This window comes from Carcharodon carcharias, chromosome 17 (genome assembly GCF_017639515.1).
Source record: "Carcharodon carcharias isolate sCarCar2 chromosome 17, sCarCar2.pri, whole genome shotgun sequence".
Lineage (NCBI taxonomy): Eukaryota > Metazoa > Chordata > Chondrichthyes > Lamniformes > Lamnidae > Carcharodon > Carcharodon carcharias.
In genome coordinates, this window is record NC_054483.1 from 15,464,554 (window position 1) to 15,477,268 (window position 12,715).

Here is a 12,715-nt window from a genome sequence, read left to right on the forward strand (position 1 = left end):
AATGCACAAGCCCACGTGGAACTTAGATACCCCTCCCTATTTCTGTAACTTCCTAACTACTCTCTCTACTCCTTAAAACCAAACCTTTTTGACCAAGTTTTTAGTCACTTGTTCTAATATCATCTTTCAAGTTGCATTGGATTATTCTCCTGTGTAGCACCTTGGGACATTTTACTACATTAAAAGCACTGCATAAATGCAAGTGGTTGAGTTATATCTGAATACTGTTCCCCACTTCTTTCGGAAATGCTGACTCATTCCGGGTGATGTTTCCACATACTGGGGCTGGTTTGAGACTCCCCCAGTTAAGGATCTGAGGGGAGATGATAAATTAGCTTCGTGCTGTGGTGTGAGCTGAGACAGTGAGCAACAATGATGTACACTGTGTGTTGTAGGACACCGTCATGACTTGGTTAATTGTACTTGGCACCACCCACACCACTCAGCAGCATCTTCCTGTGGGCTGGTTGTACTGATACTAGAGAGCTTCATCAAGACTGTGTCACATGGGCTGTATTCTCTGCAATATATTTTATTCTGTTCATCCTTTCAGTCCAAGCATGCCATCGTACACAGTGATGGGAAGTAGCAGGGCTTTCACCATTCAGACCTGCAACACTAGTGCTTCTTGAGCTGCTATTGTTTGTCACTTACAGTTGGAGGTAGATGATTTTGGTTGGATATACTTGATGCTCAATGTCCAAATTATACTTCTCATTTGAAATTCCTTAAAAAGAGGCCATTGTTTCCACCTCAGTGACATTGAGGTCTGATTAATATTCAACAACAGTTGGTACTCTCTTCCACTGTTTGAGTAAGCATTGATGTATCAACAACAGATCTCAAGTTCCTTTCTGTTGGCACTCACTTGAGCCTTCTCTATTTCTTCAGTAGCTTTGATTATGTGAATGTATTGACTAGGTCCGGGAAAAACAGCAGTTGGGGAACCAATCATGTATATCATTGTCAGAGAATAGACCTGATATAGAATGCTGAAGGGACTGAAATGATGTTGGCAAATTCCAGCTTTCTTACAGCTTGAACAGACTGTGGTGCCAGACTGTCAACGACTTCAGTGAAAATGCCAAACAAATCTTTCAACCTCCTTCCCTTCAGTGTTTTTCTGCTCAGCAGAAAGCAGGACTCAAACCTATTCCACTGGCCTCCTCAGTTTGAAGATTGTTGCTTGTAGATTAGGACCAAATGTCCCTACTGGATGCTGCTCTTCAGAAGTAATTCAGTGTCTGAAGCAACTGGTTTCGTTGTCACAAGTGGAGAGTGAAGTGGAATAATATTTTTACCAAAAAATAAATTCAAGGAGCTGGTGTTTAAAAAGAGGGGAAAAAAAACTGCAGATGTGATTAATATACATAAATTGTTGGAAAAGATGGGAAAGAACATTTTGGGATCCCATATCCAGCTGTTGCAAACTGTTAACTTGCTTTTTTGGAGTGTTGGTCACACTCTCTCTGGAATATTGTCTTCAGTGTTGGCACCATACCTCAGGAAGATTATATTGGCTGTGGAGTGTATGCAGCACAGAATCAGCAGAATTTTATGAACACATGAATTAGGTGCAAGAGTAGACCATTTGGCAGCTCCAACCTGCTGTGCCATTCAATAAGATCATGGATGACCTAATTGTAGCCTCAACTCCACATTCTGCCTAGCCCAATAACCTTTGACTCAGTTGTTAGCCAAGAATCTATCTATCTCTGCCTTAAAAATATTCATTGGCCCTACCTGCACTGGACCCTGGGAAAGAGTGTTCCAAAGATTCACAACCATCTGAGAGAAAACATTTCTTCTTATCTCCGTCTTAAATGGGAAACTCCTTATTTCTTAAACAGTGCCCCCAAGTTCTAGTCTCTCCCTCAAGGGGAAACATCCTTTCAGCATCCACCCTGTCAAGTCCTCTCAGGATCTTTTATGTTTCAATGAGACCACCTCTCGTTCTTCTGAACTCCAGTGGGTTACAGACCTTACATGACTTGAGAGGGTAAATTCTGAGGATATACAACATGACATAAACTTGGCTTGAATTCCCTTGAGTTTAGAAGATTGATTTGGGAGTTTGGGCAAAGTTGTTAAAAATGTGAGAAAGGATTTGATGAGCTAGATGCAGAGAAACTTTGGTGGGGCATCAAGAATGAGGGGACATAATCTTCAAACTGAACTTGGACCATTCAGGAGTGAAATCCAGATACGTCAAGGGTGGTGGAAATGTGAAGCTCTTCCCTGAAAGCTGTGGATAATTGGAGTGCTCAGGATTAAGATTGATAGATTTCTAGTTGGTAAGGGTATGAAGGGATAAGGGGCTAAAGTGGGTAAATGGAGTTGATGCACAGATCAGATAAGGTCTCTGGGCCAGAAGCTCCAGGTTCAAGTCCCACAGAAGGTGACTTCATAACGTGACCAAACAGGTTGATTATCAGCCTGTAAATGCTTCCAATCTGCCTGATGGTAGGTGGTAGAAGCGAGAGAATTTCCTGGTCAGCCATACTGCAGAAGGCAACAGCAAACCACTGCGGTACTTTGCCAAGCATAATCATGGACCACCCCATGGTTGCCAACGCCTCCTTAGGGCATGTACCTGAAGGAAGAGGAGGTGGAGTGCAGATCAGACTTGTCCTTGTTAAATGGTGAAACAGACTTGAGGGACTGAATGGTCTAATCTTGTTACTTAGTTTCTTTCTTTCTTCAGCTGCTGATGCTTCTTTAATTGCCAGTATTGGCTCTTTTTGCAAGTTTTGGAAGAAAGGCTCTCTGAATGTAGCAATGGGCTGAGGGAGGGGATGAGCAAGTGAAAGAAAACCATCTCATCACCTTGAGTAATTAGTTGATACCGTCTTTCAGATGAGATGATAAACCGAAGGTCTGTTTGCTGACTCAGACGGAACACAAGATGGTGTGGTATTGTATTGAAGAAGAGTCATGGAGCTTTCCCTGGTGTCCTGACCAATATTTCTCCCTCAGTCAACATCATTATCAGTTCATTATCACATTGCTGTTGTGGGAACTTCCTGTACATAAATTGGATGCCATGTTGTCTACATTGCAACAGTGACTACACTTCAGAAGCACTTGACTGGCCAAACTCCACTTTGGGACTTGCTGTGGTTGTGAAAGGCAAATCTTTTATTTATGTACAAGGTTAATGTCAGTAGAATACAAACCACAGTGTGATTGAATTTTTTAAACACACACTGGAACGTATTTGAAATCTGATTGTAAACAAATTGGTAGGGAAGAAACAAATGCCTGTGTACAAGCTGTAGATCAATGTAGATTCAGTTTGCAAACTAATTTGGGTGCACTTGGGCTTCATCTTGTTTCTCCTAATGGCCTATTGTTGAATCCATGGTCACTAGTTTAGTTGGACTAATGAATTTGGGTTGCTCGCTTGTTTTGGGATAACCGAGTTGGTACTGTAGAGATGATAGATCAGTAGACAGTTCTTATGAGGAACACATTCTATATATTTACAAAGGAACTCAGCTTGTGTACTTAGAACTAAAACGCTGTCTCTACATTACAGACTCTTACTCTAGACTACTCACTACTGAATACAGAATACAAGGTAGCCTGTGCAACTCTGCTATTGGATAATAAAATCATGTGATTTTCTATTCTCTTAAAGGTGTTAAAGATTCTTAAAGATTACCACATTCCTCCCCCATTGACTCAGAAATAAATTTTATAGCTGCAATTACAATTCTTCTCAAAATATCAAATTATTTACACAGATAAGTAATTTAAAAATTTGGTTGTTCTGGGGGTTTCCTTATGCATGTAGAACATCTCCGCTCTACAGCTTCAGATGTTTTGCCAGGAACCTGCTTTTCTGGTGTTGTCAGAATGTCAAGTTCTTCGGCGGGCACCTGAAAATCTGTTTCCTCAACCTTTGCAGGTACAGCCGATCTTTCAAACCCATGTGAACCAAGTTGAGTTCTTTCAACATGTCTCCATAATTTTTGGTCTTCTACTTTCACGTGGTAAGAAAGTGGTTCAGTGACTGCGCATATTTCATCTGATAACCACTTAGGCCCTTCACCAAAATTTTTCACATATACCGTCTCTCTTACGGTAAAACTTTCTGTCACCACTATGCCAATCATGTGCAATTTTCTGATTTCCCTGATTCCCTTCCACCTTCCATGACCACCCCCCGCTCCTAAATTTGATGTTACTGTGCTCAATCTCGTTCTGAGGTGGCGATTCATCAACAATTCCACAGGTGTGACACCTGTTGTTGTGTGAGGGGTGGTTCTCTAATGGCAAACATGCTAACTTGGTCGCTATGGAGTCTCCAGTTAATTTCTTCGTACAATATTTGTATGTTTGAACTGCTCGCTCGGCAGTCCGTTCAAAGAAGGGTGGTATGGTGAAGTTTTTACTTGAGTAATGGCATTGAGGCTGATAAACCGTAGAAACTTGGCACTCATAAAATACCGTGCCGTTGTCTGATACGACCACTTCTGGTAGTCTGTTGATGGCAAAACTTTGACGTGGCTTGTCAATTGTAGCAGAAGATGTTGGTGACTTCACCTCATATATGCCCATCCGTTTTGAGTGAGCATCAACAATAAGACAAAACATTGTTCCCATAAAAGGTCCCACAATAGTCTACATGTAGTCGCACCCATGGCCTTTCTGGCCACTCCCAAGGGTGTAACAGAGCTGTTGGAAGTAGCTTTTGCACTTGCAGACACTGCATACAACTCCTCACTAAGCTCTCTCTTTCCCCACCCAAGCCACCGTAGAAAGCTGTGTGCTATGGTCTTCATTCGGGAAATTCCTGGATGTGCACTACGTAGTTCAGCTAACAAAGTCTTTCGTCCTTTTGAAGGAATAATCGCACGAGCTCCCCACAATAAGATACCATCCTGACTGGTTATCTCATACCTTCTGTGAAAATACGGTTTCATTTTATCAGATTCCTGCTCTTGTGACCAACCGTGAAGAAGTTGTTCTTGTACTTTGGATAAGACTGGGTCTCGACTTGTCCAATCTCTAATCTGTCTGGCACATACCAGTGATGATCTAAGAAGTTCAATAATAAAACGAGTTCTTGAGGAACTGGAACATCCTCATTGCCTTTGAAAGAAAACAAATGATTAAGTGCATCAGCGTTTGCAATCTGATTTCCAGGCCTGTGGATGAAAGTATACTCGTAAGCTGCCAGAATCAACACCCATGTCTGTATTCTTGACGAGACTATGGATGGTGTAGCCTTGTCCTCGCTGAACAATCCTAGTAATGGCTTATGGTCAGAAATGATAGTGAAATGACGACCTGCCACATACTGGTGAAATTTCTGGACACCAAAGATGATTGACAAGCCGCCTTTTTTCTATCTGTGAGCATCCCTTTTCCACTGTGTTCAGCATTCTTGATACATATCCAAGTGGTCGTTCTGAGTCATCGTCGATTCGATGAGAGAGAGCACTGCTCCCACTCCTTTAGGAGATAAGTCACATATCACAACTAACTCTCTGCTTTGTTCCAAATGTACTAATAGGGTGGATGAATGCAACAGCTCTTTCACTTTTCTTTCTGTGGTGTTTGCCAAGACCAATGTTGGTTTTTCCTCAGTAGGAAATACAAGGGTGCCAGTTCTGTCGATAAATTAGGAAAAAGGGTCCATAGTAATTAATCATCCCCAAGAATGATTTTAGTTCGGAAGTGTTCCTTGGAGCTGGTGCCTCTCTCGTGGCTCTCACTTTTTCTTCACCCAGGTGGAGACCCTGTGCATCTACACTGTGACCTAAATAGGCCACCTCTTACGTTTGGAGTGTGCTTTTTTTTTTAAAAAAACACACTCCCACCTGTGAAAAATGTTTCAAAACCTCGTCCAAGTTTGCCAAATGCTCCTTTTCAGTGAGTCCCATCACTAGAACGTCATGTAAATAAACTACAACATGAGGCAATCCCTGCAGTAAATTTTCCATTGTCCTCCAGAATTTGGCACATGCAGAGGATACACCAAAAGGCAATTGGTCCAATCCTTTGTGTATTAATTGTGACAAACTTCTGGGAGGCCTTCTGTAACTCCAGTCGTTGATAAGCATGGCTCATATCAAGCTTCATGCAGGCAGTTCCACCTGCCAACTTAGCATACAAGTCTTCAATTTATGTATAGGGTGTCCGTCCAACTTAGCCACTTTATTAATTGTCAATTTGCAGTCTCCACAAATTCGAACATTTTGGTCAGGTTCAAGTATGGGAACTGTTGGTGCTGCCCATTCAGAGAACTACACAAGTCATATCACTAATCTATCCAATTCGGTATCTCCCTTTTCCCGCATTGCATAAGGTACTGCTCTTGCCTTCCTAAATCAAAGGGGTAGAGTCTGGATCAACACGAATTTTTGCTTGTAGCCTTTGGATCTTCCCGAGTTCATCTTGGAAATCTGAGGCCTATTTTTGTAGTAGTTCAGGTAGCACAGTGATTCTCAGTTGGAATATTTTAGCCCATCCAACTTAATTTCTTTCAGCTAGTTTCGTCCAAGAAGACTTGGCCCCTCACCTGCTACCAACATCAAGGGTAATTTCACTGACTTCCGTACTTTACAGAACCCTGCTTATGGCTTCGATTTTGATGTCTTCTCCTGTGTAAGTTTTCAACTTGGCATTCTTTTCTTCCAAATGTAATTTACATTCCCCATGATTCAGGTATTTAAAGGTATGCTCACCTATCACCATAGAGGAAGCTCCTGTATCCGCCTCCATTCTGACAGGCCTATTTTTCACCCTTACAGTTACATAGATTGGTTCTGTTCTTCCTACCTTTAAATTATAAAATGAATCATCAATACCGGAATCTGTTACCTCAGGCTCCTTTATGTTATGAATCTCACGGGGTTTTTTCTTTTGATTGAAAGTCTGCCAGATTCTACCCTTGCAATGTCTCATGAGGTGAGCATTTCGATGACAGTAAAAACATCTGATTTTTTAAAACTTTGAATCGTTGCAAGGTTGTCTGCTTCCACCTATGTTACCATTATTCCATGTTTTCGCCGCTAAGTCATTTCTTTTTATTTGTCTGAAAGCTGTGGCTGCTTCCCCCTTCTCATCCGAGCTGTACACTTTCCCGCCCTTTTTGGTTGGGGCTCTCTGCCCAATGTGGAGGATGGCATCATTTTACACTCCCTGTATGGTTTTTGTGTCCCTCGCTGCGCCTTACGTAGCCAGTGCAATTTCCTGCACCTTCTGAAAATCCAAATTTGTTCCAGACAGTAATCGCTTCTGAATCGAATCTTCATTTATATGGCACACCAAAGGATCTCTAAGCATTTCATTTATAGGTGTACCAAACTCGCAATATTTTGTTAACTGTTTTAGACATGCCACATAGCAAGCGACTATCTTCCCTGAGGTTCTATTTCTCGAGCTAAATTTGAACCATTGCGTCTTTTCCAAGGGCTGCTAATGATTCTTCACAAGGTTCACAAAATCATCAAAACTTTCCGAATCCGGGTGCCGTTAACCTTTGGATCAATCCGTAAGTCTTACTTCCACATGTGGATAAGAGGATCGCACGCCCCTCCTCCTTCCCCAACAATATCACCAGCTTGGAAAAAGAATGCGAGGCGTTCAACCTAATGAGACCAATCGTCCACCATTGGGTCGAGAGGATCAACTCTTCCAAACTGCGGCATGCTTCAGGGGGACTGCTTCAGTGATTAGGTTGGACATTCTACTTGGAATTACCGTGCGAGGTACGGCCAGGTCTCGGCTCACTGGATTTCCTTCCTTGCTTTTTCTTACCTCGTTGCCAGTTTGTTGGATCCTTGCTCACTAGTTTAGTTTGGACTAACGGACCTGGGTTGCACGCTTGTTTCAGGATGACCGAGTTGATACCATAGACATAGCAGATCAGTAGACAGTTCTTATGTAAAACACATTTTTTATTTAAAAAGGAACGCTTGTGTACCTAGAACTAAAATCCTGTCTCTACATTACAGACTCTTACTCTAGACTATTCACTACTGACTACAGACTAGAGTAGCCCACACTACTCTGCTATTGGATAATAAGATGATGTGATCTTCTATCATAACATTCTTCTTAAAGGTATATTACACATCAGATTATCACATCTATTTAAAGAGCTGAACCCTGTTGTAGGTACATAGAGCTTGGTTATGCTAGGTCCTGTTCCAAGGAGAGAACTATTTTGAAATCCAAGCCAGCTGCAGTGGAGGGAATGAGAAAAGGAGCAGAGGGCAATCAGGTGTGGGTGCCAGCGAGGCTCAAGCGGAGGAGAAGTGTTGATCCTCCTACCCTGGTCATGAATTTTCAATTCAGGGCCCGCAGGCCACACCCGCCACCCCCCACCCCGCTGCTCCTGCATCCCATTTCTAGTGTGCTGGGTGGTGATATTTCACAACATTGTCCTATTTGGGGGAGATTGGGGGGAACGCAAAGTTGGATTTGTCCCACAGCTGCTGGCCCTGCTGCTACTCTGAGAATCTTCAGTTGGGACATCAGGAGCTCACAATCAAACTGGGAGGTTGGGTCACATTGCACACACCACTGTTGCTGGGTTAGATCCCTGTGCTGAGGTACTGGGTACAGGAGCACAGTTGTTATTCCTGGACCAGTAATCCTGAGGCCTAGACAAATAACCTGGAAACATCAGTTCAAATCCCAAACGGGGCAATTTAAATTCAAAATAAAGCAACCATCAGGAATACTGAATATGAAACTACTGAAATGTTGCTAAATCCTATCTGGTTCAATCATGTTCTTTAAGGAAGGAAAACTGCCCTCCTTAGTCAATCTGGCCTACATGTGAATCCAAACCCTGACTTAACTCAGCTCTGAAATGACCTGGCAAGTCACTCTATCATCATCATCATCATCACCACCACTTTCTCGAGTGCAATGAGGAATGGACAATAAATGTTGGTCTGACCAGTGATGGCATACCTAATGAATGAATAAATAGAGAGAATAGGAGCTTTCCCCTCAAAATCTAAACCAAACCCTCAGCGACATTACAGGTGCACCAGGAATTCTCAGACTTAAGGCCAAAGCTTGGGTGTGGTAGAGCAGCTATCTTGTAGGTAGGTGGTTTGTTAAACATAAATGGGTTGATTTGACTACCTTCACTCCAATTTGGCGCAAGTGGAATAAGTTAAATTCCCTCTCTGGCCAGATCTCCCATAGAATCGCCGAAGTGGAAGGAGGCCATTTGGCCTGTTGCGCCTGTGCTGGCTCTTTGATCAAGCTGTCCAAGTAATCCCATTTCCTACTCTTTCCCCACAGCCACGCAGTTTCTTTCTTGTCAATTTTTTATGTAACTCCCTTTTCAAAGTTACTATTTATTTAGTGTCCACCATCCTTTCAGACTAATGTATTCCAGATCACAATAACTCATTGTTTTTTTTTAAAGTTGTTTAAAGCAGACAGGTTTTTTAAAATCCATTCATGGGATATGGGCATCACAGGCTAGGCCAGCATTTATTATCCATCCCTAATTGCCCTCGGGGAGGTAGTGGTGAGTTGTCTTCATGAACAGGGCATGTATCACACCGTTCTTTCACTGTCGCTGGGTCAAAATCCTGGAACACTCTCCCTAACAGCACTATGGGTGTACCTACACCACATGGACTGCAGCTCACCGCCACCTCAAGGGCAATTAGGGATGGGCAATAAATGCTGGCCCAGCCAGCGAAACCCACGTCCCATGAATGATTTATGTATAAGGACATCCAGATCCCTTTGTACCACAACATTCTACAGTCTCTTTCCATTTAAAGAAGATTCTGCTTTTCCATTTGTCCTTCCATAGTGGACAACCTCACATTTTCACACATCAGACTCCATCTGCAGACTCTCTAAATAATATTCTGCTTTTCTACTCTCCCTGTCAAAATGATAACCTCACACTTTCCCACATGCTCCATCTGCCAGATTTTTGCCTGCTCAGTTAATTTATGTATATTGTTTAATCTGTCTACATCACTTTGCAGACTGTTTGTATCCTCCTCGCAGCTTTCTTTCCTACTAATGTTTGTATCATCAAATTTGGCTGCAACACATTTGTTCCCTTCATCCAAGTTATTAATATAAATTGTAAAGAGTCGAGGCCTCACCACTGGTCCCTGTGGAATTCCATTAGTTGCAGTTTGCCAAGTGGAAAATGATCCATTTATCCTGACTCTGTTTCCTGTGAGTTAGCCAAATCTGTATTCTTGCTAATAAATCACCCCCGGCAGCATGAGCTCTTGTCTTGTGTAGTAGCTTCTTTTGTGGCTTTCGTATGACTTTTGGACTGAAAAGCCTCCTGTGCTTGAAGACTATATGAACGCCACACATGTTTGGAAGAAGGATCTGAAAGTCAGGTAAGATTGAGGAATATATCAGAAAGACTGAGACTTCTTATGAGATGAGGGATTGTTAGATTGAGGGGGAAAGCCATCAAAACTGCTTGGTGGGAGAGTTTGAGAATTTGTACTCTTGTGAAGAAGTGGATTTACTGTGGGATTATGAGTCTAATGTTGAACTCCAGTTTTCAGGTATTGTACTTGGTGAAATCGATCTCTCTCCATATCTCTTAAAAACAAGTTAGGCAACCAACCAACCTTTCAATATCTTCATCCTGGAAGTGCTGGATAGCATGCCAAAGGAATAGCCCTAGATTATTCCAACACATCTTGTCTAAGAAGATGATGTCTTGTTTGTGGGTTCATCTGTAACCAAGCATTGGAGAACTGCAGGTAGACAGAAGAGGAAGAGAGGGACAATTGGAGTGCTAAAGGCCCTGTCGTCTGGGCGTTCTCTCTTTGGTGTTAAAGATTCTACTGTTCTGAAACATCCTGTCCTTTACGTTGATCAATCCAAGTTCTTTTAGAGCTTTTAAGGCACATAACACAGAGCAAGAGCAGACAGTTTTTCTTTTGAAAAAATATACTTTTCTCATAAAATATCTAAAAGAACATTTCAAAATGGCCATCACAGAAATTGCAATGATATTCAACTTAACTATGTAGATAATGCGGAAGCAGATGATATATCTTTTAACTCTAATTTGCAGCCTATCTGAGGTTCACCTGAGATCAGTCCCAAGCACCTGACTTGTGCTGAACCTTCCCTTTTTATGTTGATGTGACTGAGAAATGTCTCCTCCCATTCCTGATGCAAATACTTTTAATGGGGAAGTTCTTAAAGGAGCCATACCTTACATGTGGGGTGGGAGCCTTCATTTGCCTTGCTGCTATAGAATGCTGAAAACAGGTTACTTGAAAAGTGGATGAGATGTGAAAACTGATGGGATTTATCTCAATGAGGTAATTAAAGAAATGGCAGTGAAAGTAATTCAGCTATTGGCAGAAATGAGATGCAGAAAGTAATGGATAAAAGTTGACTACTTTCTTTTGAAAACCAGACATGTCTAGTTTGCATCTTAGAACCTCCTGGAACATCCTCTCAAAAACTGGACTGCCACATCCAAAACTGGAAAAATGTTTTTATGCTGCATCTGTGGGATGTCCCAAAGCAAAATCCAGCCAATTGCTTAGTTCTGAAGCGTCAGCAGTTTGTTTTGGCAGGCAAACCTTGTAGCCACCTTTCACACAGGAAGACCAGATGAGATCAAGAAGCATTCGATTTGTTTTGGTGCTAGCCGAGGGATTAGTGTAGCCTAGATATTGGGAGAACACCTCTGCTCTTCAAATAGCATCTTGGAAAAGGACAGAGCTGCCAAAGGAATGAGGTTCATGGTGAAGTTTGCCTACCAATTTCTCCCCAAAGTGACTTGATGACCACTTTGGGAATGTACAATACTCTTCAGTGCCTCTTTGGTAATCATGTACTCTCCCTAAAAGGAGTGACTCCAATTGGCACACTACCCACTTTGCCATGATTAAAGGGTGAGCGTCGATGGTATGTTGACAAACTATTTGGCCACATGAGGTGCCACTGTGAAACCTAACAGTGGTCTCTCTGTCTGTGCTTCTCTCTCTCTCTCTCAGTCTTGCACTTCCAGCAGTGTTCCGCAGAGTTTGCAATAATTGCTGTAAAATATTACTTAAATTCTTTTTACAAGTCGTCTGTTGGAAACTGGGCTGAGCTGATTGAGGATGCTAATAGCTCAGGAAGGCTTGGCCGCCTGTGTAATACTCCCTTCAATTATCTGCAAAGGCTCAGCTGCTGTAGGCAGCATTTGTAGAACTCATTTGGGACTCTGTTTTTCTGCCTCCCATATCAATGTTTGAAAAAAATACAACCTCTTTTTCATCGCATGGTGTTGTCCAGGAATAGCAGGATGAAGGGAAACATTGGCCCATAACTTCCGGGCTCCAGGGCAGTGTATTGGGGGAACCCCACCCCAGGATGTTCCCAGGTAAGGATTGCACAGCCATTGCCTGGGGAGGACAAACTTCTGAACGGTAGTTGCCCTGCACTGGGAACCAGCTGAAAATAAGATCGCAAACTCCTGATGGTTCTCACTGTCTTACAGCAGTTGTTAGCCAGATAAAGTTAGAAGAATGAAAACCACCTCTAGGTTCTGGGTAACTGTTGTATTGACCTCCCTCATTGCCTTCACGGGACCCCCTGACTACACCGTCCCCACATCCCTCGCTGACCCCCACCATGACCCCTACCTCCTTGTGTCCAACTCTCCAACTTTGACCGAAGGCTTCAGGGGTGCACTGCTCTTTACAGTTCTCGCCCAGCCCAAGTTCGAAGCCGGGTGTGGAAGAGT

The 12,715-nt window shown here is 42.6% G+C and overlaps 1 protein-coding gene across 5 annotated transcripts in view; it reads left to right on the forward strand.

Moving 5' to 3' along the window:
* Nucleotides 1-12,715, forward strand: part of LOC121289581 (fibroblast growth factor receptor 1-like) — a 199,000-nt gene that overhangs the window by 59,376 nt on the left and 126,909 nt on the right. The window lies entirely within an intron of this gene.